The 23,397-nt window shown below is 30.3% G+C and overlaps 1 long non-coding RNA gene across 1 annotated transcript; it reads right to left on the reverse strand.

The window, feature by feature from the left end:
• Positions 1 to 734: 734 nt before the first annotated feature.
• LOC129976305 (uncharacterized) lies at positions 735 to 18,998 on the reverse strand. The gene is made up of 4 exons (XR_008785121.1): positions 18,897 to 18,998; positions 11,255 to 11,486; positions 3,066 to 3,402; positions 735 to 1,903 (listed from the first exon to the last, which is right to left on the reverse strand). It is a non-coding gene; the product is annotated as an uncharacterized LOC129976305 (long non-coding RNA).
• Positions 18,999 to 23,397: the final 4,399 nt, after the last annotated feature.

Consider the following 23,397-nt stretch of genomic DNA (forward strand, 5'->3'; position numbering starts at 1 on the left):
ATTGATGATCATTGATGCTATGTTTTTAAAATTTCGGCTCAAGAAAAATTCTATACATTTTATGTTTAATCAAATGTGAAAGTTAATGAAAAGAGTATAAAGCACTATTGCATTACATAATTTTGGAACAATTACAGTTCCAATAATTAATATCAAATTCAATACATAAATTTAAAAGATATTTTCAATGCACAACAATTTTTCCTGTAAGCAAGCATACAACTTAAGTCTGAACAATATTCAATTTTTTTTTTAAATTTCAAATAATCTAAGAAGACAAAATAGTCATGTTGACATTTCATTTTCTCCATTTCTTTGACACAAAGTACAGACGCATTTCCCCCGCCTTCACAGCAGTGATTATTGACATCTTTTAAATTAGCCAAACATACAAATACATTTATCGAATTTAATTTTTGTAAATTTACTTGAGTCCAAGATTTTTATAAAAACATACAAATGCATTTCATATCCTATCAATTAGAGATCTAGATAACATAGCGGTCAAAAAGCATAAAATATTTCAGAGGCAAATGCCAAGACCCTTATAAAAAACAAATTTTATCGCTAAATCATAATTATACGCACATCACCGTTATAGTAAATATATTGAGTTTGTGGTAACATTTCATAATTGCACAATGAAATTCCATTAACAATGAATTATCACTAATTTTTAATTTAATAACAATAAAATCTTTATTTAAAATATAATTGAAAATGGAGAATGAACAGATATTTACTTAATATAACTACAAAAATTGTGCAAAATGTTCTCAGATTGAAGAAGTTGTATTTCAATTAATGAGCATTGACCATGTTAGGAAATTTCAATTCAGGGAAAATTAATGAAATTGCTTTCTCGAGTTTTGACATTCAGTAATAAATAAAAACAAATCATAACTATTTTATAAAAACTGTTAATAAATTGAAAACTAAGTGCAAACAATTATGTTGATGAGAAGAAATCGTAGCTAATCGATTGACAATAAGAACAATTAAAATTTAGAACTATGATAATTCAATCGATGATAAAGATTAATTTTAACAAATCATCTAATATAGTAATGATTCATTCACTATTTACCATATTGTATTGAGAATTGTACCATACATATTAGGACTTAATATCAACTAATTACAATTCTGTGTCAATCGTTGAGATCCCTGTCACTATTGCGGGTCAGTGACATTTCTACCTGTGGGGTTTTGATAAATGATTGTTACAAAAGAAAATTTAAAGTGAATTTTATACATCTTGAAAGAAAAATTCTTTCCGTCTTATTGGAAATTGGCTTTAGGTAGATAACAAAAAGAAAGCACACTGCAAAATTTTAATTTAGCCATAAAAAAATGTTTCATTAGGTCCGGATTGTTTCAAACATTTCTCGTTTCTAAAGCTGCAGAAAACAAACCTCAACGTTATTAGCTTTTGGAACATTATATTTCCTTCAAATTGATATACGAGTAACAATTTTGAAAACATTTTTAAGATCAAATATTGATTCATATGCAAACACATATTTTAAATGATATACATTCCATGCGCTTCAACCTTTTCCAAGTTCAAAAAGAATTACTGCATTGATTGAAAGAATTCTCCGAAAATATATAAATATACAACACATTAAAAATAGAAGAATAAAGCATTTCACAGATGTATTGATATACTCAAATAATGTTAACTCCATATGTATTCACATTTCCACTAAGCAGATCATTGATAATTATTTAGTACAGAATATGCATTTTGTGTTTGGTCTAATGTAATTTTACACACTGCATCTGTTGGAATTTCATCCAATATTTCATTCAAAAGACATCGAATTCTAATATTCGCTTGCTGAAGATTCCAGATGTCGTCCGTTGCACCGTTATCATTTTGGTCAAAATTTGTCAATACCTGAAAAGATTAAATATTTGAATTAATATAGATCTGGAAATATTGATACTTTTAAATGCTGGTGTAGAAGTGACTTAATATTACTCTTTAAATCAATAATTCAATAGTTTGATAAAAGGATGTTTTTACAATTTCGTTATTTATAAAAGTGAAAATAAAAATCATTTTAAAATGAAAATTTACTAATACCTCGCCTTACTTACCTTTCGCCTTTTGAAGGTGAAATTTAGATTCATTTTAAAATCACATTTAATTCATTATCCAAATAAAAAAAAAAGATATCATTCCAGTATCTCCCTTTATTCTCCGAGGATCAGAAGTGGCGCGATTAATGAATGCTCAAATAGCCGTCTTAACAATCGCATTCATTGGTTCCACTTCTGAATACAATAAATAGGTTATTTTGCCGGGTCCTCAAAACGTTCGATAAACAGTCTTAGGTTCTCATAACAGATGCATTCGTGCATAAAACATGGGCCAAAGTTTTGCTTGAAAAATATTTCGTTCTAAGGTTGTAGATGAAATTTCCTGGATTATTTAAATACTTGTAAATAACCTAACTGATATCAGTATGTACCGATTATTACGATTAATGAAGATAACATTTTAACCGTAACCAGTTTGATTCTTAAAAATAAGTTAACTGGAGAAGAAAGAAGACACGAAACAAAATTACACGAAAACACCTTTTACTTTTTTCTCGAAGGCGCAGGTATGAAAAGGTGCCTGACCATGCAACATATCTCTTTTAAATACACCATGTATGAGGCTTTCAATTTCTAGGAAATTATTGTTTAGGTTTCTTAGTTGCTTCAAGACATTTTTTGAAGTTTCTAAATAAAAGGATTCTAGAATGTCAAAACTTTCAGATCTTTATAATAATTCTGGACCCTTCTTGCATGTCCTTAATGTCATCCTAAGAGATATTTTCCCCGTATTAATCACAATTAACGTGTTTTGATTACTTGAGTATGGAATCGAAAAAGCAGGGATGATACCAAGTTCAGAGGGTTTTTCCCTCTGAAAATAGAATCTATATGTTGCCTAACCAATTAATATAAACAAAATAAAAAGTACATTTTCAGTTATAATTTGATTTGACTATCAAATAATAAGTAATCTTCATTTTAGTATGATAATTATCATAATTTGAAAAACTTACCGAAATTACTTCTGTACCGTTCTTTCCTGGGAATCTAGACATCCTCTGTGTGTAGAATTTGTAGCTGGAACTGAAAGGGCCATTCTTTCCACAGTTGGGAGCATTGTTGTGCTGTTGCTCAAATCAACGCCATCGGATGTATTCTTTGTTCAGTGCACTGCTGTAGTATCAAATGCAGATGAGTTGACCTCGCTGCCCATTTATATGACATTCTGTTTCACCCCAGTAGTATTTGTAAGTAAAGTGATGCAAACGGATGTTATCTCACTAGTTCTTGCTAGTATGTATGACTCCAAAGTTCTGGCTGGTGGTCATTAATCTCAGAGCATATCAATATCTGAAAAAAATTAATCAGTTTAGATCAACAAAAATATGAAATCATCTGCCAAGAATACCTCAAAATGCAGGAATATATGCAATTTAGTTTTGTTTCTTCAATCTATATCGGTAATTCAAAACCTTGAAAAGAATGTTCTTGTCAATGAAATCGCAGGCAATGAATTCGGGTTTTAATTAGAAAAAAATCTTTTGAAGATCGTATTTTAATTTTTCCTTTTAAGAAGTAAATGGAACACGAAATTTATTAAATTTTCTTTAAACACAATTATTGATTATAAATGATATAATGATATGTTTAATTTCCCATAATTAGAATGCTTTTCGAAAAGGATCCATATCACGCCTAGTCCTAAAATACGTTATTTCATTTAAAAACCATTTCCATTTTAGTCTCATCAGGTTTCATTTCAAATTTTTCACAATATCTTATTTAGATGCTTGAAAAAAAAAAGACTTGTGGCCGTACCATGAAACACATTAACTTACAATAAATGAAGGATCGAAAAAAAGAATATTGATTTTCCAAATAATAGTAATACATTTGAGGTTATTCCAGAAAGCAAATTTCTTCAAACCATACAGAGACAAAGCAACAAACCTAAAAGAAATGGTTTTGCCCCATCATATATGTTGGAATAGATCTTAATAAGTTCTTAAACAGCTGTATTTCATTAGCGACGATGATATGCAGATGACCGTCACAAACCATCTATTCTTAGGTGGGACATTAATTTCTATACATGGGTTTCGAAGTAATCTTATGATACGATACGTATTTCAATTTCTGTAGATCTTATGTTAGGAAGTACCTGAAAGAATTATTTTGATAAATGCTTCCAGATGATTATCTTTCGCATCGTTTTTGTAACCTCCAGAAATTTGCCTTATAGAAGGAACAATTGAAATGGTTCCCAAATGACATGTTTTAATTAATAAAATTCGAGAACTTACTATGCCCTTGGGTACTTCATGTTACCTTAAGGCAATATTTATTCGCATCCAGAATAACTGACATCGAAAGATGGCTTGTAAATGGAATTGAGAAAGTAATACTGGTGCTTGATGGCGTGCCTTTATTGAGCAAAATGGTTCCGATGAAGTGTCAGTTATCCAACCTATGAATAACTAAAGAAATAAAATATATTTTTATAGTTCTAATTTCCCTTTCAGAAATCAAATGAATATATTCTTCATTTCGATATGACTATTAGCATAAATAGCATAACTTACCGTTATTACTTCTGCACAAAATTGAAAAAAAAATATTTTCTGGCCATCCTGATAACTGCTATCTTTACTATTTGTCAACAACTGAAAGGCAGTCACTCTACTGATGGGGAACGATATTGTACCGTTGTTTCAGAAAACACAATGGTCTACGTTGAACTGCTTTAATAACTGCAATTGAGTTTGCTTAGATGATTTCTGTGACCTTGCATTTAATTTAAATGAGTGAAAAAACTAATAAATCCAAGAAGAACTCTTGCGTTAGTGAAACAATTTAAACTTGAGACCTGTAACATTCCTGTTATTTATACACAAATCCCAAATTCATATTCATTCATTCTTCAGTAGAAAATAGCAGAAGAAAACAGTTGTAGAAAATAGCGCAGGAAAACAATCGTCATGACTCCTTGCTTTGTCGTATTAGACTGTACCACGTAAAATCCATATAGTTGTGGCACTCGCGTCGTTTAGATGTCACATGCATGGAATATTCAGAGATTATTAATGTTTAATCCGCTTTCACGCTAGGCATCAAATGCGTAGATTTTATTTCATCTTATAAACTTTCAAGAGGGTTAAAAATATTTCAAAGAACAACTAACAGTTAGGGATTACCATTTTTTAGATAGATGTGGTATTATTTTGGCGCATGATCCTTTTGTAATATAAACTGATCCGATATATGGGGTTCAGAACATAATTGTTATTCTACTCAGAAATTGAAGAATTCCGTTTTTAAAATTTTCGAAGGTAAAGAACGACATACATAAGACAATATCGTGCTTTTTCTGTTGAAATAAGCAAATAGAACGAGAATCTTTGTCTTGAAGCAGCATTTCATACTTTTTTTGAAGCTTTATGAAAAGAGCAATTTATTTATATTTCTATGTATAGGGAAGTGCTATGAGATTTGTCTAAATAAATTCATAATAGCTTCAATTTGAGACGTCGCCCCCCCCCTTTTTTTTAACTCGAATGCCTTATAAATCAATGGAATTACCTAAGTTTTTCCTGTCCCTTTTCTAGCCAATTACTGCCTTTCACTGGATTCAAAAGCTAAATAAATCCCTCCTTATTCGATATAGGAAGTTATTCAAACTTCCTTTTAAATGTGATATGGAACAAACTAAATTATTTCTAAATTCTGGAAGTAGAGAGTTTGAAATAGGCTTAGCTACGTATTCAGTTGAAATTGCATGCCTTCCATCAAGAAAATATATCATTACTTCAGAACTGACCGATATGCAAGATCGAATCAAGAACAGGTTCTTTCCAAGGGACTCCGATTTGTTACATCAACTAGAGGAACAGTTAATACATAGAATGTTGAAAAAAGACCGAGGCACACAAGATTGCTTTTCCTATCATAAGATATGGATTTTAATTCCGAGACCGAGAAAGAAAACCGAAATGCTTCATAATTGAATATTATGGAAATGGAACCATAGCAGTTCTAAATGACGAGACCTGCTCACCGAAATTTTAAAGATTGTTGAAAGACAACTTTTAATTAAAGTTGTAGAAATTTTTAAATTAATCTAGGCTTAATTCCAGATAAACGTTTACTAGTATAAATGTCCTCCTACGTGAGAATAAGTGATTATTCGAAGAAATTACTGTCATTCTAAAAAAGGGTTCATTAAAAATATTTTAATTAAATTTAATTACAAAACATGGTATATTTTATCATACTCCGTTACGGATAAGCTTTCGATTTCAAGGACACCTGTCAGTCAATTCTTGATTTAAATAAAATATGAATATGAATCGATTCTTCTCTTCAGAAAATGTACATAAAATGCTATGCATCGTCATTTCACAACATCAATAGTTTACTTCAGTTATTGCCTACAGTCATAATTAAAATTGTTGACTTGATCTGAGAGTTCTCCTTAAGAGAGCGATTCTGAAATAATGCAACGAAACAAATTATATTAATTCAGTAGATTTATCCATTAGTTATTGTTCAGACTTTCTTCTGATTTTAGAATATTCTAACGCATTCTGGTAACTCGGTACAATTATTCAGCCGTGAATCCATCAGGAAACAAATCCATAATTGCTGGTTCGGTGGAATTCAAATACAATTTTTAAAAAAATAATCAAATCCCGATATGAATGTTTAATTCAATTCATTTCCGAATTGCCTAAGCATTTGCTACGAATTTTTTTTCCATTATTTTTTTATGTTCCTTTCAAACTCTTCGGTTCTTAAAACCCTACTTTCTTTCGAAACATTGTCCGCGATGTGAAGCTGAACTACTCTGAATGGCAAGAAGTAGCTTATTCTTGGATAGTACGCAATTGTAGCACTGTTTATTCATTTAACATTTTCTAAATCCTAATACACATGCACAATAATACATTTCATAAATGCCATTCTTCATACACACATTACCCACGCCATCTGCACCACACTCGTAATCACAATTCACAGACACACATATTACCCGCGCCATTTGCACCACCCTTGTAATCACAATTCACAGACACACATATTACCCGCGCCATCTGAACCAACCTCGTAATCACAATTCACAGACACACATATTACCCGCGCCATTTGCACCACCCTTGTAATCACAATTCACAAACACATTACCCGCGCCATCTGCACCACCATCGTAATCACAATTCACAAACACATTACCCGCGCCATCTGCACCACCATCGTAATCACAATTCATATATACATCACCCTCGCCATCAGCACAACATTCGAAATCATAATTGCCCACTTCACCACCGTCATCACTAATATGAAGCCATAATTCGTTCATTACCCACGCTTCCCGAGATCTCAATTCATTACACACCGACGCCGCCGTCAACATTCCTCACGAGACCACAATTCATTCATTACCCACGCCGCCGCCGTCAACATCCACCCCCACGGGACCACAATTCATTCATTACCCACGCCGCCGTCGTCAACATCCACCCCCACGAGACCACAATTCATTCATTACCCATGCCGCCGTCGTCAACATCCACCCCCACCAGACCACAATTTATTCATTACCCACTTCGCCGCCATCAACATCCACCCCCACGAGACCACAATTCATTCATTCATTACCCACGCTGCCACCATCAACATCCACCCCCACGAGACCACAATTCATTCATTCATTACTCACGCTGCCACCATCAACATCCACCCCCACGAGACCACAATTCATTCATTCATTACCCAGGCTGCCGCCATCAACATCCACCCCCACGAGACCACAATTCATTCATTCATTACCCAGGCTGCCGCCATCAACATCCACCCCCACGAGACCACAATTCCATTCATCACCCACACCACCAAAACCCCTAATCCGAAACAAACATTCCTAAACTCGATGCCCAGGGCATCAGCACCACTAATCCGAAATGCCCATTGATACACTCATTACCCATACCACCGTCACCACTAATCCGAACCCACCATTCATAATTACCTACTTCACCGCCGTCATCACTAATATGAAGCCATAATTCGTTCATTACCCACGCCCCCCGAGATCATTACACACACCGACGCCGCCGTCAACATTCATCCTCAAGAGAACACAATTTATTCATTATTCACACCGCCGCCTCAACATCTACCCCTCAACGAGACCACAATTCATTCATTAACCACACCACCACTAATCCGAACCCACCTTTCCTACATTCATTAACCACACCACCACTAATCCGAAACCACCATTCATACATTCATTACCCACACCACCACTACTAATCCGAAACCATCATTCATACATTCATTACCCACACCACCACCACTAATCCGAAACCACCATTCATACATTCATTACCCACACCACCACCACTAATCCGAAACCACCATTCATAGAATCATTACCCACGCCGCCACTACCACTAATCCAAAACCACCATTCATATACGCATTACCCACGTCGCCACCAACACCACCATCGAAAATCACAATTCACACAAACATGACCCATGCCGCTGCAAAAACCATACTCGAAACAATCCACTCACACAACTACGCCGTCGCTACCACTAGTCAGAAGCTAGGACTCGCACATTATCCAAGCCAACATCTACACCTCCAGTCCATGATTCTCCCAAAGCATCACGCGCTCTACTAACAGCAGCCCGCAAGTCTCATACTCGTACGCACATTATTACTCATTCCGTTAACTCCATAAACTCCTAATTCCCAACTTTATATACATATCTGATAATTAGACGAGTTGATCTTTACTATTCCATAACCCATGCAAAATAACGTACCTGACTTATAGATCACCCATTTACCAATTCTGCTATGCTTTCACCTCATAATACGCCACTGCACAGATTAGGCTTCGCACAATTCCCAAATAAAGTACATTAATTTTCTTCCGTACATTGTATCTATACGTAACATGACAAGAGAAAAATTTACATCATTGGACAATTTTCTCATTCGCATTATGCATTTCAAACTGAGGATAAAATGCATGTCAGTACACCCATTGGGTTAAGAAGACCAAATATTTTGCATTGAATGAAACACAAAAACGGAATTAAAAAAAATATTGAAGCCGGTGATTTTTATGCTGGTTTTGATGAGCGATACACTGAGTTAATGCAGGGAAATAGTAGGTAAAACCATATATGCGATTTGTTTGAAGGGATTAACATTCGAAGTTCTACAAGAATATTCCCTATATTCTTTAACTGCTTTCTTTGATAATTCATGGATTTTAATATTAGATTTCTTTCAAAGTACAATATACGATTGTCCAAATATGATTTGTAGTAATTCCCGAACGCTGGACAGTTTGATTAACTGCAGTGAAAATACATTATGAATAAATCAAATTTCAGCTGAGGCGCTGTTTGTATAGTAGAAATATTTTCTTTGGCGTTTCTAAAAGTTACTGTTTCAAAAAAGCGATCTCAAAACGTTTCAAATATTGTAGCACACACATGGATACAAGACAAGATGCATTCCTCAAAATAGCAGCTAATAACATTTTAAATTTTAACATTAATTTAAAAAAGTTAGTTTCAAGAAGAAAACGATTAAAACACACCTCCGCTGAAATATTATACGAACTAATTTTATGTAATAACATGTACGAGAATTCAGGATGTGAGTGAATAAAGAGAAACGCTAAGAAATGAAAATGAATAGTAGTAATTAAATAGAGCTAATTAAAGTGTTCAAAAATTCAAAACTAAATTGGGAATTCGACTTTCTCCATTAATACAAGCCTAGACGAATGATTTCAAAATAGGGAAACCTCTATTACTGATAACAAGGAAATTATTTTTTTTTTTTTTTGTAACAGGAGTGTGCCATTAATGAAAATTTAAAAAGAAACAAAGAACTAGTTCAGACAGGAAGAAAATGTTAAAAGTAACGACCGTTTTCAAGATGCACTATGAATTTGACATACAAATTAGAGAAAGGCACTTCCTTCTTACTCTAGTTACAAAATAATTCCATTTAATATCCTGCGAAATTCAAATGAAATTAGTTGGAACTTCAGTACTTTTTCTTAAATCAGGCTTCCCATATTTACAAAAGAAATGGAAAATCGACTTCACTCATAAGGAATCAATCATTTCTAAAAAAATCGGCAACACGTTTTCCAAAGTTTAAAAAAAAACACAGTTTGTTTTTCTCCTGCATGTTTTAACCTCGATCTCTCCAAACGTTCTTAAGCACTTAATAATAAATCATTTCTCTAAATATAAAAAAAACTGAAATTCTTCAGTTTTATGGTGTAGTAAATTAATAACCTTAACGCCTGTATTTTTAAAATCTGAACTGATATTTTATTCCTCTTATTACAAAACAGTTCATCTTGCATTTGATAAATTTCTTCATTGATCCTAATAGAATATCGACTATAAAATTAATTTTTTTTAGACGTAACAACACTCAAATTCACATTTTGATTAAGTATTCAAACTTATTTTGACAATTAACTTCTCCAGTTGAAAAATTTAATTTTTACTGCTCAATCCGTGATTTTCCATGTCACAATTCATAAGCAAAAGTTTGAATAACAGCTTATAATCGACAAAATTAGATCACGTTATTATATGTTACCTGAAATATGTACAAGCGGAATTAAGAAGAAACTCCAGGAATTGCATACATGTCCGATAAAATTTTCGGTATTAATTAGAAATCTCCCTACATGGAACTATACCGAGTTTTAAATAAACTCCCTTTTTGAAGAATCCATATTTAGAGGATACTTGATCTCCAAATAAAAAAATAGTGAAAATTGTTGCAATAAAACTGAAAAGCATTTTGTATGATTCTGGAAAATTCTCTTGAACGATTTTAATAATTATTGTATCAGAAAAATATTCAATTTTTGTTCTTAACTCCAAGAGATTGTAATTCGTGCCAAGTTACTTCAAGCGTTGGGGTTCATTCATTTGCGAACAGTGATTCGATTGTTTTGTATTAAAATTTGTCTTTCGTATTCCTAGAAAATAATTTCGTTTGAGATTAAATATGTTCGATTTGTAAATTCTTGTAAGGCATCAACCTCTAATATATTGAAAGAATGAGGAAGAAACATTTGCCATTTCTGAATATTCTATGCATGTAATCTCTAAGCGGCTAAGATGTCACAATTATATCGAAATACCTGGTTATTCTAATGTGACAGAGTAGTAAATCCAAAAGAAAATATCTTCCTCTTTCATTCGAAAACGGCATGGTCCGGTGTGATGCGAGTCAGTTGACGATTCTTCTTAAAATCAACCTTTAATCAGTACTGCTTTCATATATGCAATCCATCAAATACGGAGTGTTGAGTATAACAATGAAGGTATCGCTTCCACATCATAGTTTCAATTATTTTTTTGTGGAATGATCAGCTGGAAGAGAAATTAATATTAATATATATGGGCAAATTATAAATAAAGAATTATAAATGCAGAATATTAAGAATTATATATATTTTTTCTTTCACTTTTTTCAGAATTTTAATTTATTGCCATCTTTTGTATATATTTGGAAAAAAAATTGCATTGCGAATTATGCTCTTCAGAACGAGAATGAATTGTATCTCATTAATATATTAAACGAAACTGCTGTAAATGGGGGTTTACAACAATAAAAATACTATCCTTGAGTCACTTTATTTTACAATAGCATAGAAAACGTAAAAGAATGAATAATTTATAACCGAAGGGCTAGAACCGATTAATTTGCAACAAATTATATAGTATATACGTTAAAAACTTAACAGAATATTAAAATATATGAATATATAAAATATATGAAGATATATTTATAAATATATTTATTAGAATATATAAAATATATAAAGGGAATATTCGTATAAATTCGTTTAAAATTTTTCCTTCTAAGAAGGCTGAAAGCAGTGATGGTTTTACGAAGTTTTCCCGAGGAACCGCAATGAGTTTCTTTTCTATGCGATAAATGTGTTGATTTGTTGAAATATTATCTACAATACATAATTATAGAATCGTGTTATGCTTTGGACGTGTTTACAAAATGTTTTGGTAATGAAATTGAGATTTCCATTTCTTCAAATCTAAACTCTTTAAGAAAGCTACTATAGGAAACTGGAACTGTATAACCGTTTTACAAAATGTACCACAAAAAACTCAAAGCAACAGGAAAGTTCAAGTGCAAAAGATTGTGAGCCTATATTTTAAGTATAAACAAAACTTCTTTTATATGCTTTAATTTTTTGCACACCCTTGTAATAACGATAGTAATAAATTCATAAATATTGAAGTTTCTTCAAATTATGCATTTCTAAAAATTCTGGCTCCCCAGTGGCGTAATAGCCAAGTCGAGCATCTATCAGCTGTATCCTCCACGACATTCAACGTGGTTATTAGTTCCGAGTAATTACAAGCATGGACTATCGGAAATTACATCTACGTTGTTCCAGTAAGAAATTTACCAATTAAACTAGACAAATTTCCGTAAATTGTGAGTTTTAAAGACGCTCATCACGAACAGAATATTACGCTCTTCGGGCAGACATTTTGACCTAAAGATATCAAATTTTCCAATAGTGACTTCTTGAGAAAAGGCATTCACAGAGAAAGATTCATTTACCCCAAAGAATTTTTAACTAAGAAATAGATTCATTCTAAAATTCATTTCTAGTAAGAAATTTTTTCAACCATTCTGGAACATAGCATATGACAAAAACTTATTTTCTATACTAATTTAAAGATCTTTTCTGCGATACTAATTTTTTTCCGTATATTTATTTTTTTAAATTTAATTAAAAAAATTAGTAACAATGTTTAGATTCTATAATTTCGTGTGTTTTTTTAAAATTTAGTTACGTATTTCAATCACGTGTTTAAAACAATGCTAAAGCAATAATTTATGAAAGCAAATTTATGAATTAATTCTGAAGTGCAACTTTCATTTCTAACAATAAAAATTTAGATATTTTAAATAATTATTTTTTCATGTAAATCAAATTATTGTAAAACTGCTTCGTATAGAACACATTAACAAAGTAAATAAAATAAATGAAGTTGATTGAAACATAAAATACCATGCTGCTAAGAAATAGAAATTCGAAATTAAACGATGATATTTTTTCTAAATTTAATGTTGGTAGTGGCAAATAAAAAGGTTTAATCACTTTTAAACTATTGAATTTCGAAGATTATAACCTATATTGTAAATTTCAGTTAAAAGACAAGAACATTTCCAATGCAAATAGAAAAAGCATTAAAATAATTCTATAAATATTTGAAAACAATATTCATTCGAATATAACATTAAATTGTGAAATCTAAATATAATTTTTAAACAATAAAATACTTTAATATTACGAAAATAAATTTCGAGAGAAAATAAATTTCCATGGATTATTACATTTTACTTTCTAACAACAATGAATCGACAGTATTAGATGCCTGAATTGGAAAATTTCAGAAGTTTTATGTTTACATAGCAATTACTTTGAGTATGATAAATAAAGCACTCAAGAAATGTGTTTTTGCTCATTCACTGAACATTGCATATTGTTTTGAATATTAGATGCGTTCAAATCTGACTGATGACTAATTTAATTGAACAGATGTTACTCTCGTTTGTAAATGTGATACCAAAGAACATTTCTTAAATTTCTTAAATTTTAATTTTAAAGCATTTGGTACGATTTTTTTTGTGTTTTCGTGTGAACGAGAATATTTGAAAAACAAATCCAATTTAGAGGTACATGAATCTGACACAAACACCTAAAAGACGAAAAAGTGCGATTTAAAATCATTTTATAATTACTGAAAACATTCAGTGTAACCCTTTCACATCTTCCAACAGCTTTAAAAAAATTTAGTTTAAATAAAGAAGCAACCTTAACCATTGCAGTAAATGATAAATTATACAAAAACTAAGTCTTTAACTGTGCAATATAAAGACTTAAATATTTTTCAACAGTATATACTTATATGCACGTAAATTTTAATAAGTAATTTAACAATACTAATTAATTATTTCAGAACTTTTTATAGCAGTTTCCTTTTCGATACATGCCCCCAATTACATTTTTTCCACAGAACATTCAACACGATTTTCATTATTGGGTATACTGTTATAAAGCCCAGTTTCTTAAAATAATACCCGCCTTTGGTGATCAGCTAATTTCCAAGTCATATTGGTTGTGTTTACTTCAAATTGGTTACAAATAACTTAATGTGATCGAATCCTAAAAGAACATATTTCTCGCCATCAAATTGTGACAAATATAGCAGTCGTGTAATTATAATATTCTTAAATTTATTTGGTCATTGTAATCTATATAGCATCTTAATAGATTGGAGATGCCCGGATAATCTCCTGACTTTTGATGTACCTGTAACTTTACCTTTATTTTTTGTAGTTAACTATCTAGATATTAAACGAGAATTCTTTAGTTTTCAGCATTGCAAGAAATTAACATGATTAAGTACTTGGTAAAGCAATGAGAGCGATTTAAATTCCTAGGCTGCATTGTAATCTATTGTTGGGTAGTAAAACAAATATTATTTAAAAATTAGAACAACTTTGGTAAAATTCTGTTGAGCAAAAAAAAAAAAAAAAAAAAAGAATCATAGGATTTTTTTTTTTTAATTTTCAAACTTTGTAATAAATTTTTATGCAATAGTAATTTGGATAGTCCCCAAATTCTGCTTATTAAATATTCTAATTAAAATTCCTAAAAACCTTTCCGAGATGCGCCTTTCTACTCTCTAAAGTATATATGTGCCGAATTAGGTAGCTGTAGGTCAAATGAACCATTTTGTGGAGTACCAATACACACATCTCTATAATCAGAAGAAATGCAGATAACTGCCTCCAAAAATATATTCATACAAGGGAAACGTTAACTTGCTAATTTCTTATTATTTTGATTCTAGGCTGCCACAAGCAAATTCATTTGGATTTTGGTGATTATCAAATCCCTCATACAAGAACCCGTCATTAGTGCTGATATTATTATGCGGCAAACATAATTTCGTTTTTATTTTGCTCAAAAAACTGATGCATTCGAAGCTCAAAAGACTTAAAAATGCGCTTTACCGAAATTCCAGAGGATTTTACAATGCACCGTTTTACACTTAAATTGAGAGAGGTATTGGTGCATGCATACAAATGATTAGGTAAAGCAAATAAATTTAGAAGAGAAATCAAACTATCGCTATGTATGACACTACAGCTTTTTCCCCTTTTAATTTTTAAATGAATAAGAAATATTCACAAATTAAGTAAGTAGTGCAATTACTAGGACCTTATTGAAATGAACAGAACTAAGCGCATTTCCGATCTAGATAGTATTCGAAGTCATGAAAATAAATAATTTTTTAATAGAAAACGGGCATTTGGAAAAAATTAGATAACTGTAATAATTTTAATAGAAATTATATGCATGACTCGAATATATTTTTATATTTTATTTACTTTCCCTAAGATTTCTTCATTTTTATGAAAACTACGAAATCAGATTTTTTTTATAGAAAGAAAGTTCTAAATATTTCTATTCTATTTAGCTTAATTAAGTGCATTCATAAAATGTATCGAGAACATTCATTTTTGGAGACATTTTGAATGAAATATTGCTTAGAAGAATTAAAACAGTGATTTTACCATAGCAGAATAGTAGTGTCGAATTTTCAGTTGGCATGCCTGCTTCCAGAAACTAATTTTACAAAATTTAAATGATATAATATTAATAGTATGTTTTATAACAAGCGATTTCAAAAGTATGGTGAAAGACTTTCACATTTCATATTCGTTCATTCATTCGTCTAGTAAAAGACAGTGACATTTATATAGTAATGGCTTGCTCAATAACTGTTTAAATTGTGCTATACATTCGACTTTTTAAGAGAATCTCGGTTAAAAACATTAACATTCATAAAAATGTTATGAATTTAAAAATTTATTGTAACGGATATATTAGTGAGAAAAGTCTCCTAATCTTCGATAGATAATGAAAAATAACTACTCATAATTCATTACTATATTTATGTGAACACGAAAGAGAAAAGTAACTTACCCAATATTACTGAGTTCATTATGAATCGTGAGCAGTTTTTGAAAACACAATATGTTATCTTTACTTGAACATAAACTGTGTGGGGTATAGCGACGAAGACTGTTATCCCCTGGCTGCTGAGAGGTTACAGTTAGATCATATTCGAGGACTTGAATAAAAAAGGATAAATCGTGTTTGTTTGAGAGAGTTTCATACAGAAGAAAGGCGAATGAGATGTCCGATTTTCAATTTTAAATTTTTTGCAAACCGCAAGCGATATGGTATTAAGGATTTATAGAGATATAAAATATTATTCAGACTTTTATGTAATTTAAAAAAGAAATCTTCCAAATTATACAAAGAGAAACAAAATGAAATCCAATAAAACTTCTGAGTGTTATCAATTTATAAGAATCTAGAAATTTCTTTTAAATCTTTCCATGCCAAAGATTAATACTGGGTGGCTATTCAGCAAGTCGATATTAAAAAGGTTTACAAAAACAGTTATTCAAATTCGAACCCGAAAGAAGCATGCGTGGTAAGTATAAATGTTATTAAATACGCAACAATAATGGCAATACATTTTAAAAAGAAATTTGTCCGTTTTCATAGAAAATTAGGGAAAGGTGAAACAAAGGTGATCTGCCAATGTATCAGCAAGCATAGATCATTATTTTATATGCTATAAATGAATTTTTCACGCAAAGAACATCAAAGTGGCAGCCTTGTGGCATTGAAGTCAATGAAAGTATACCATGATATTTTTTGGCTCCAAATTCTAATTCATCCTCTCTGAAACATTTTTGCACAATGTTTTAGATGCTCCAATTCAATGTATGTCTTCCTCTTAGCTTAGATTTTTTTTCGTCTTCTTTTTCATGTATTCAAAATAGATATTCAGGTATGAAATCCGTTTTTCAAGATCAAAGGATTGTAAATTGAATATTTATTCAAAAAAATGTAAAGCTTGGTAGATATGTTAAAAAGTAAATTAAAGATGTAAACTCTTAGCCCCCTTTTCAAATGATCTCGAAGAATGAGGTGTAATTGTTATTTTCCTTAGATTGTGCAAAAAACATTTTTCACATAATGTTAATAAAATTATTTGTCCAAAATTACGTTTAGAATTTTTATAGATCTAATAGAGAATAAATTGTTCACATATTTTCTAATAGATGAGAATGATACGAATCCATATGATACGAATTTATCAATTAGAAAATAATTTTGAATATCACTTATAATCCTGAAAACTCTGGAATATATTATCAGGATTTTCTATGTTACAATACAATATCCAATAAAGTAATTTACTATTTATTCTATATTTTTTTCTTATCCGTTTTGTAGAAACTATCATTATACATACAGACAAAACAGTTCAAAGTATAACACTGTCTGGGCTCAAAATTTTTTTGTCTGCATCTCTGAATCTCCAAAGGACGATTCTAGGGGGAATATCTTGGTTTGAACGAACTCAGTACGATGTTATTGCCCATTTACAATCTTCGTATTTCTTTTATGCCTTGGTTATATTAAGATTCGTGAAGTTTTTAGCAATCAGTACTGAATTGCTTCCATTTCATTTAATATAAATGATGTTGTTGCTGCTGCAACATTGTTATGAATATTGACTTAAAACATCAAATCTGTTAAAGCGAGTAATGAATTCGTCATACATACAAGTTTCTGGCAATTGCAAAATTTCTTTTGAATCATAAAAATTCCCCGTTTTCGATACATTGTCTATGCTTTAACGAAATTGTATCCCTCTAATAAGATCTGGAATATACTTCTTAAAGCCAGAAGGACAAATATGGACAATGTCAAATATTATTAATTGTTCTGATATATGCTAATTTTTCTTAACTTTAATCTGATATATAAATCCAACGAATCTGTTAACTTCTTTAGGATTATGAAATTGCCCTTTAAAATATATATGTTTGCTAATAGTATTATCGGTACTTATTTTGCGCATTAGCATTCATTAGCTTTAAAGTACAATTCCGTATTGAAATATATTCCCTAAAGTAGATTGTAAAATACATGCAAGTGTAAACTGTAAGAAATTTAATACATATAATACTAATAATAAAATCACTCTTCAATTATCGCTGAATACGCGTAAATATTTCAGTGATTTAATTTTCTATAATTATGTCTAATTTCTATATAAATCATTAGGTTCCTGAAACTAAATTTTAAATTTTATTTGCATGCACTTTTTAAAGAAACGTTTATTTATTAAGGAGTTTTCCCTTTTTTAGAGTGATCTTCTATTATTTCAAGATAAATAATGCTTTCACCGTGAATTAAATATCGTATGCCTAGCTTGTGTGGTGGGGAAGTTTGGAGAGGGATGTGACAGTTCAGGCGTCATCCTCGTCATCTGACGGTTCAAAATTACGAATACAGTTTCAAAGTGTCCCTAGTGTTGCTTTAAAACGGGGAATTAATATAAACAAACTAAACTAAACTCAATATTACATACAAAATAAGACAGTAATTAACATTAATTGACAACTTTGCTTGAACGATAAACTATAATAGATAATAATTAGACTATAAATTTAACTATCTGAAATGGGTTCTTATAAATATTGATAGGTATCAATACAATTAATATCTAACATCCCCGCCTCAGTGATTATTATAAATTTAAAAAAAAATGTGTTGAAAATGTATTCTGCTTTGTTTTTTTTTATTCTTGAGAATTTACATTTATTAAAATTATTTCAAAATTTCAATACACAAGAAAAATACTTACTCTTAAGTTGATACCAGACTTGATGGAAATGAATGTAGGTTCCAGTTTGAAGACGTGAACATTTTTGTTTCCACCTGATACTCATGAATACTGTTCAGTGGCCGGGAACGGACTCCACGCATTCTTTTAGCCGAAACTGAATCCAAAACAAGCTGAAGACGCTTAACTCATAAAGGACAAGCTTTATTAGGATTATAAACTGAATCGCACCTGTAATTCTACTACAGCGAAGATGAAATTTTATCATTTTAAATGTTAGTTATTATGCATTAACTATCCATATATGATTCCAATTTCCAACGGGAAATTTAGTTACATTTAATGTACATAATTTCTTCTATTTACAAAATATCGAACAGATTATCGCTTTTTAAAAGTTTTTTCTTAAAAGTACCGAATAACAAAATGCTTTTAAAAAATATTTTGACTTAAAATGTATGGTCAGATTTCATTGTTTTGGATATTAGATTCGGCTCTCTCAAAATTAAATTTTACTTGTCAGAGTGGATTGAGCATCAGTAAATTTGAACCTTGTTAGAGTTGTTGGAGATGCATCTTTCACGGCATTTTCTATGCCTCACAAACAGAAGAATTATTTTTCCTTTCAAATGTTTAATTTTAATCTGTCATCTTTCTATATTGCGAAATGGGGTATTTTTATCGCGAATCGTAGACTTTATTATCAAATACCAAGATCAAAAACATACAAGTGGAAATAGTTCTACTTTGAAGGGATATTTGAAGTAATTTTTATAGGTGGCAAATAAATGTTTATTTTGGTGGTATTTTTGCTAGTTATTCTGATTCATCTAATTCTGAGGCAAACATTTTCTTATTCAATTACAGGAACATTTTTATTATTTTACCATCTGAAAACTGCAACTTTTACTTCCATTTGCTGATAAATACCGTCGAACTCTTTTGGAATCACGTGACATTCTAGTATATAAAAGAAATTTCTTCAATTTTTCGTTTCTGACTTATAACCTTATCTTGTGATTTGCTTATAAGTAATTAATTATTAAAGCGTTAGAAATCTAGTATTAGAAAGTTTCTATTTGTATAATTATTTGAGATCTTACAAAAATAGTTTACCATTAAATGTAAGTAAATGAATTTCAAAATCTTTTAATATTATACGTGTATATATATATATAGATAATGCATATATCAAAGTTGTTGAAAGTGATAACATTGCGAATATAAAACTTGAAAGAATATGTTTGACAGTCGAATTAACCAAATAAAAAAGAATTTTGAATGTTATATCGCAGGCTTAAAATTTTTTTACTGCATTTTTTTTTCTAAGATACTCTTTCCTTTTTTGGCTAATGACTATTTTTAAATTTATAAATGCTCTATTATTGTATTAGTCTGTGAAAGAGCTGTTATGCAACAGAATGAAATATTGCACTTTATTATACATTTTCTGATCGTTCCCTGCAATCAATCACTTAACAGTGCATCAAATTTACTGTTTATTTAGTATAAAACTTAATATATGGCGCATCATTAAGATTCAACGTAGATTGAATTTCAGACAGATATATATTTTTTTTATTTATAAGAATCTCAACTTTTTCAATTGGTAAATGTTTATTATAATCGAATACATAATGCTTGTATGTTCATTCTTTCAACATACAACAAAAGAATATTCGAAATGTGATATTTACCACTGCTTTGTATTTCAATTTTTATGTTTTTTATTGCATAGAAATTGTTATTAATATTATATAAACGAGACCAAGATATGTCTGAGATAATTTTTATATATTCAAATCTTCCTTGTATTATTTTAAATGTGGAGATCGTACTTTTCCTTAATATTTGGAAATAGAATTTTGCATTGAAATTATGACTTTTGTAGAAAATTCTTAAAAAATCAATTAATTCTTAAAAAACACATTAAATATCAAATTCTGAGGCTTATGTATATCTGTTTTTCTGTAGGAATATCATTTAAACTTCTGGCGTTGTCCTTGTCTAAGGGTTTCCAAAAGCATTTTACTGAAATCTTCTTGTAAATGTTTTTGCATTATAATTATGAAAATGCTCTAATGATTGGTACCAATTCACTTTTCTCTCAAACAGTATTTCATCCGTGGATTTCACTCTCACTATTTAATTACGATTGACAATTTCGACGATTCAAGATAATTTAAATTAGTTGAATTGTTTCAAATTTAATTCTAAAATGCTTATTCTGTTCAGAAGCCAGTTTAATGCCTGTTTTGAGTATATCAGAATTAATTCGTAGAATCTTTGTTTCAAGAGTTAATAATCGATTTAAGGCGTAAAATTCGTATACAGCGTTTTAATTAAAATAATCCAATGTCTAAATAATATTGATAAACGATTCATATCTTCCTGTTAATATTGGTTACCGTACTGTACACTATGCAAGTCGGATGGAGATGAATTAATAAGCCTCTACAGAAATTAAATTTTTTCAAACATTGAGGAAACAAAATTGCAACTTACATAATTACTTGAAAACGCATTCATTTTTACTCCAGTAGAGAGAAAATGTTGTAAGGAACAAAAATATTTATTCGAGATTTTAACGAATATCTAATTTTTAAACCACTTTGAGAAAGTGTGCATACGGACCTTGGATCAATTTTGTAGATTCTTTATAAAAGTTTAGACGAAATACATGGCAGAAAATGTGTCTGTCTCGCGAATGGAGTACAATTGAATTCCATAACCACAAAGCGTGAAGGGCTAGATGAGAATTTTTACCGATTTTGTATCTAAATTGAGGTTCTTTTTAAATACTGTTCAACATTGATGGAAATGGTTCTTTTTCGTTTCGTTTGCATGTAAACGCAATTGTGATATAACTGCAATTTTAGCTGCTTATTAAATTTCGGTTTCAATATGTTCCAAAAATGATTCTCACGATATTTTCAGTAAAAATGCTTAATTCATGTCAAAGATCTATATTTCGTAATTGTTTGCCAACAGCGACCTTCATTGAGATCTGAAACTAAGTCCACAATATTAATTATAAGAAATGGATAAGATCTTATCCGTGGAAGTTTCTGTGAGACCACTTTCACATTTTTTGATGAAATGGATGCCAATCTGTTTAACAAAGGAAGTCATTTTGTGATTTTTTGCAATCAACTAGGAGAGTTTCACTTAAGGTGTTTTGAGAATACTCAATATTTTGATAAATACTTGCAAGGTTATTATATATAAAAATCTTGCACATAAATATTGAAGTATTTCAAGTTTTTATAAATTGAAATATATCATTATAACTTTGATTTTTCTTAAAAATAGAATGGAGCATTTTCACCTATTTCTGTATTCATTTAATTTTTCAAAAATTTATATTTAAGAAAAATGTTTTAATACTTATTCGATTCATATTTTTTAACTTTGTAAAGATTTCGATTCTTTATTGAGAATTTTTCAGATTTATTTCTGTAAAAATCGGGTAATTGAAGAATATTAAACACCTTTGAAACATTGCCGTGACAGCATGTGCCAGTTATTCTCAACTTGATAAGAATATTCATTTATGTTCTATATGTTTTATGTACTATACTAAAGAACTGTTGTGTGATTAGTGAGAATTTTGTTTAGAAATCTATGGAATTCAAATAAATCGGTGAGAAATTTCTTCTCAGCCTTTGTGTCTTCATCTCATAATTAAACTATATCGAAGCTAAAAATCGGCTATTAATTTAGTCTTAATTGATCCAAAAATTATTTATCCTCTTTTTATTCTCAAAATGACCTAAAATAATAAATATATATTCAGTTCATGCGCATATGTTTTATAATTTAAGCGCTTTTTAATGAAATCGTTTTCATAATCTATTCAAATCATTCCGACTCAATGAAAGATCAATACATTTTAAATGTATGGAAAATGTAATTTAAACTTAAAAAAAAATCTTTCATTACGTAGCTTCTGGTTTTTGTTTGATTGAAAATGTAACGGAATGAGTTCGATTTGGCATAAATAAATTTGGTATCGAATATGCTGCGGAAATATTAACCGAATTTTTCTAATCGCACATTTCACATCTTAAGTATTGTTAATAATAGAATCGGGACTAAAAATGACATAAATTGAGAAACGGGATCTTTAAAGGGATGGATGAAATCCACATCCTTTCTTCCGGCCTTTGGAACGAAATGATTTCTATTAGATAGCGTTTCTAATTCGTGATTTTACAAGACTGATCCCATACATTGACATTTCTTTTAGGTCAGATTGAGGCTGAGCAAATGTCTGGGAGTAACACTTATGTAAAGAGAAATACGAGCTCATTTCAAAGTGATAGTTGTAATTTATACTACCATTACGTATCGGATTTTAGCAAGGATTTTATTCTTCTCAATTTCACTTGTGCAGCTTTGGCTTTAAGTCTGATTATTTTTTTTGTGAGGTGTATGAAATTTTTTTTAAAAATCTATCGGGATTTTCCCGATGTCAGTCAGAAAATATGTAATGTATTTTTAGCAATCATACTGTCTACTC

This window comes from Argiope bruennichi, chromosome 7 (genome assembly GCF_947563725.1).
Source record: "Argiope bruennichi chromosome 7, qqArgBrue1.1, whole genome shotgun sequence".
NCBI classification, from domain to species: domain Eukaryota; kingdom Metazoa; phylum Arthropoda; class Arachnida; order Araneae; family Araneidae; genus Argiope; species Argiope bruennichi.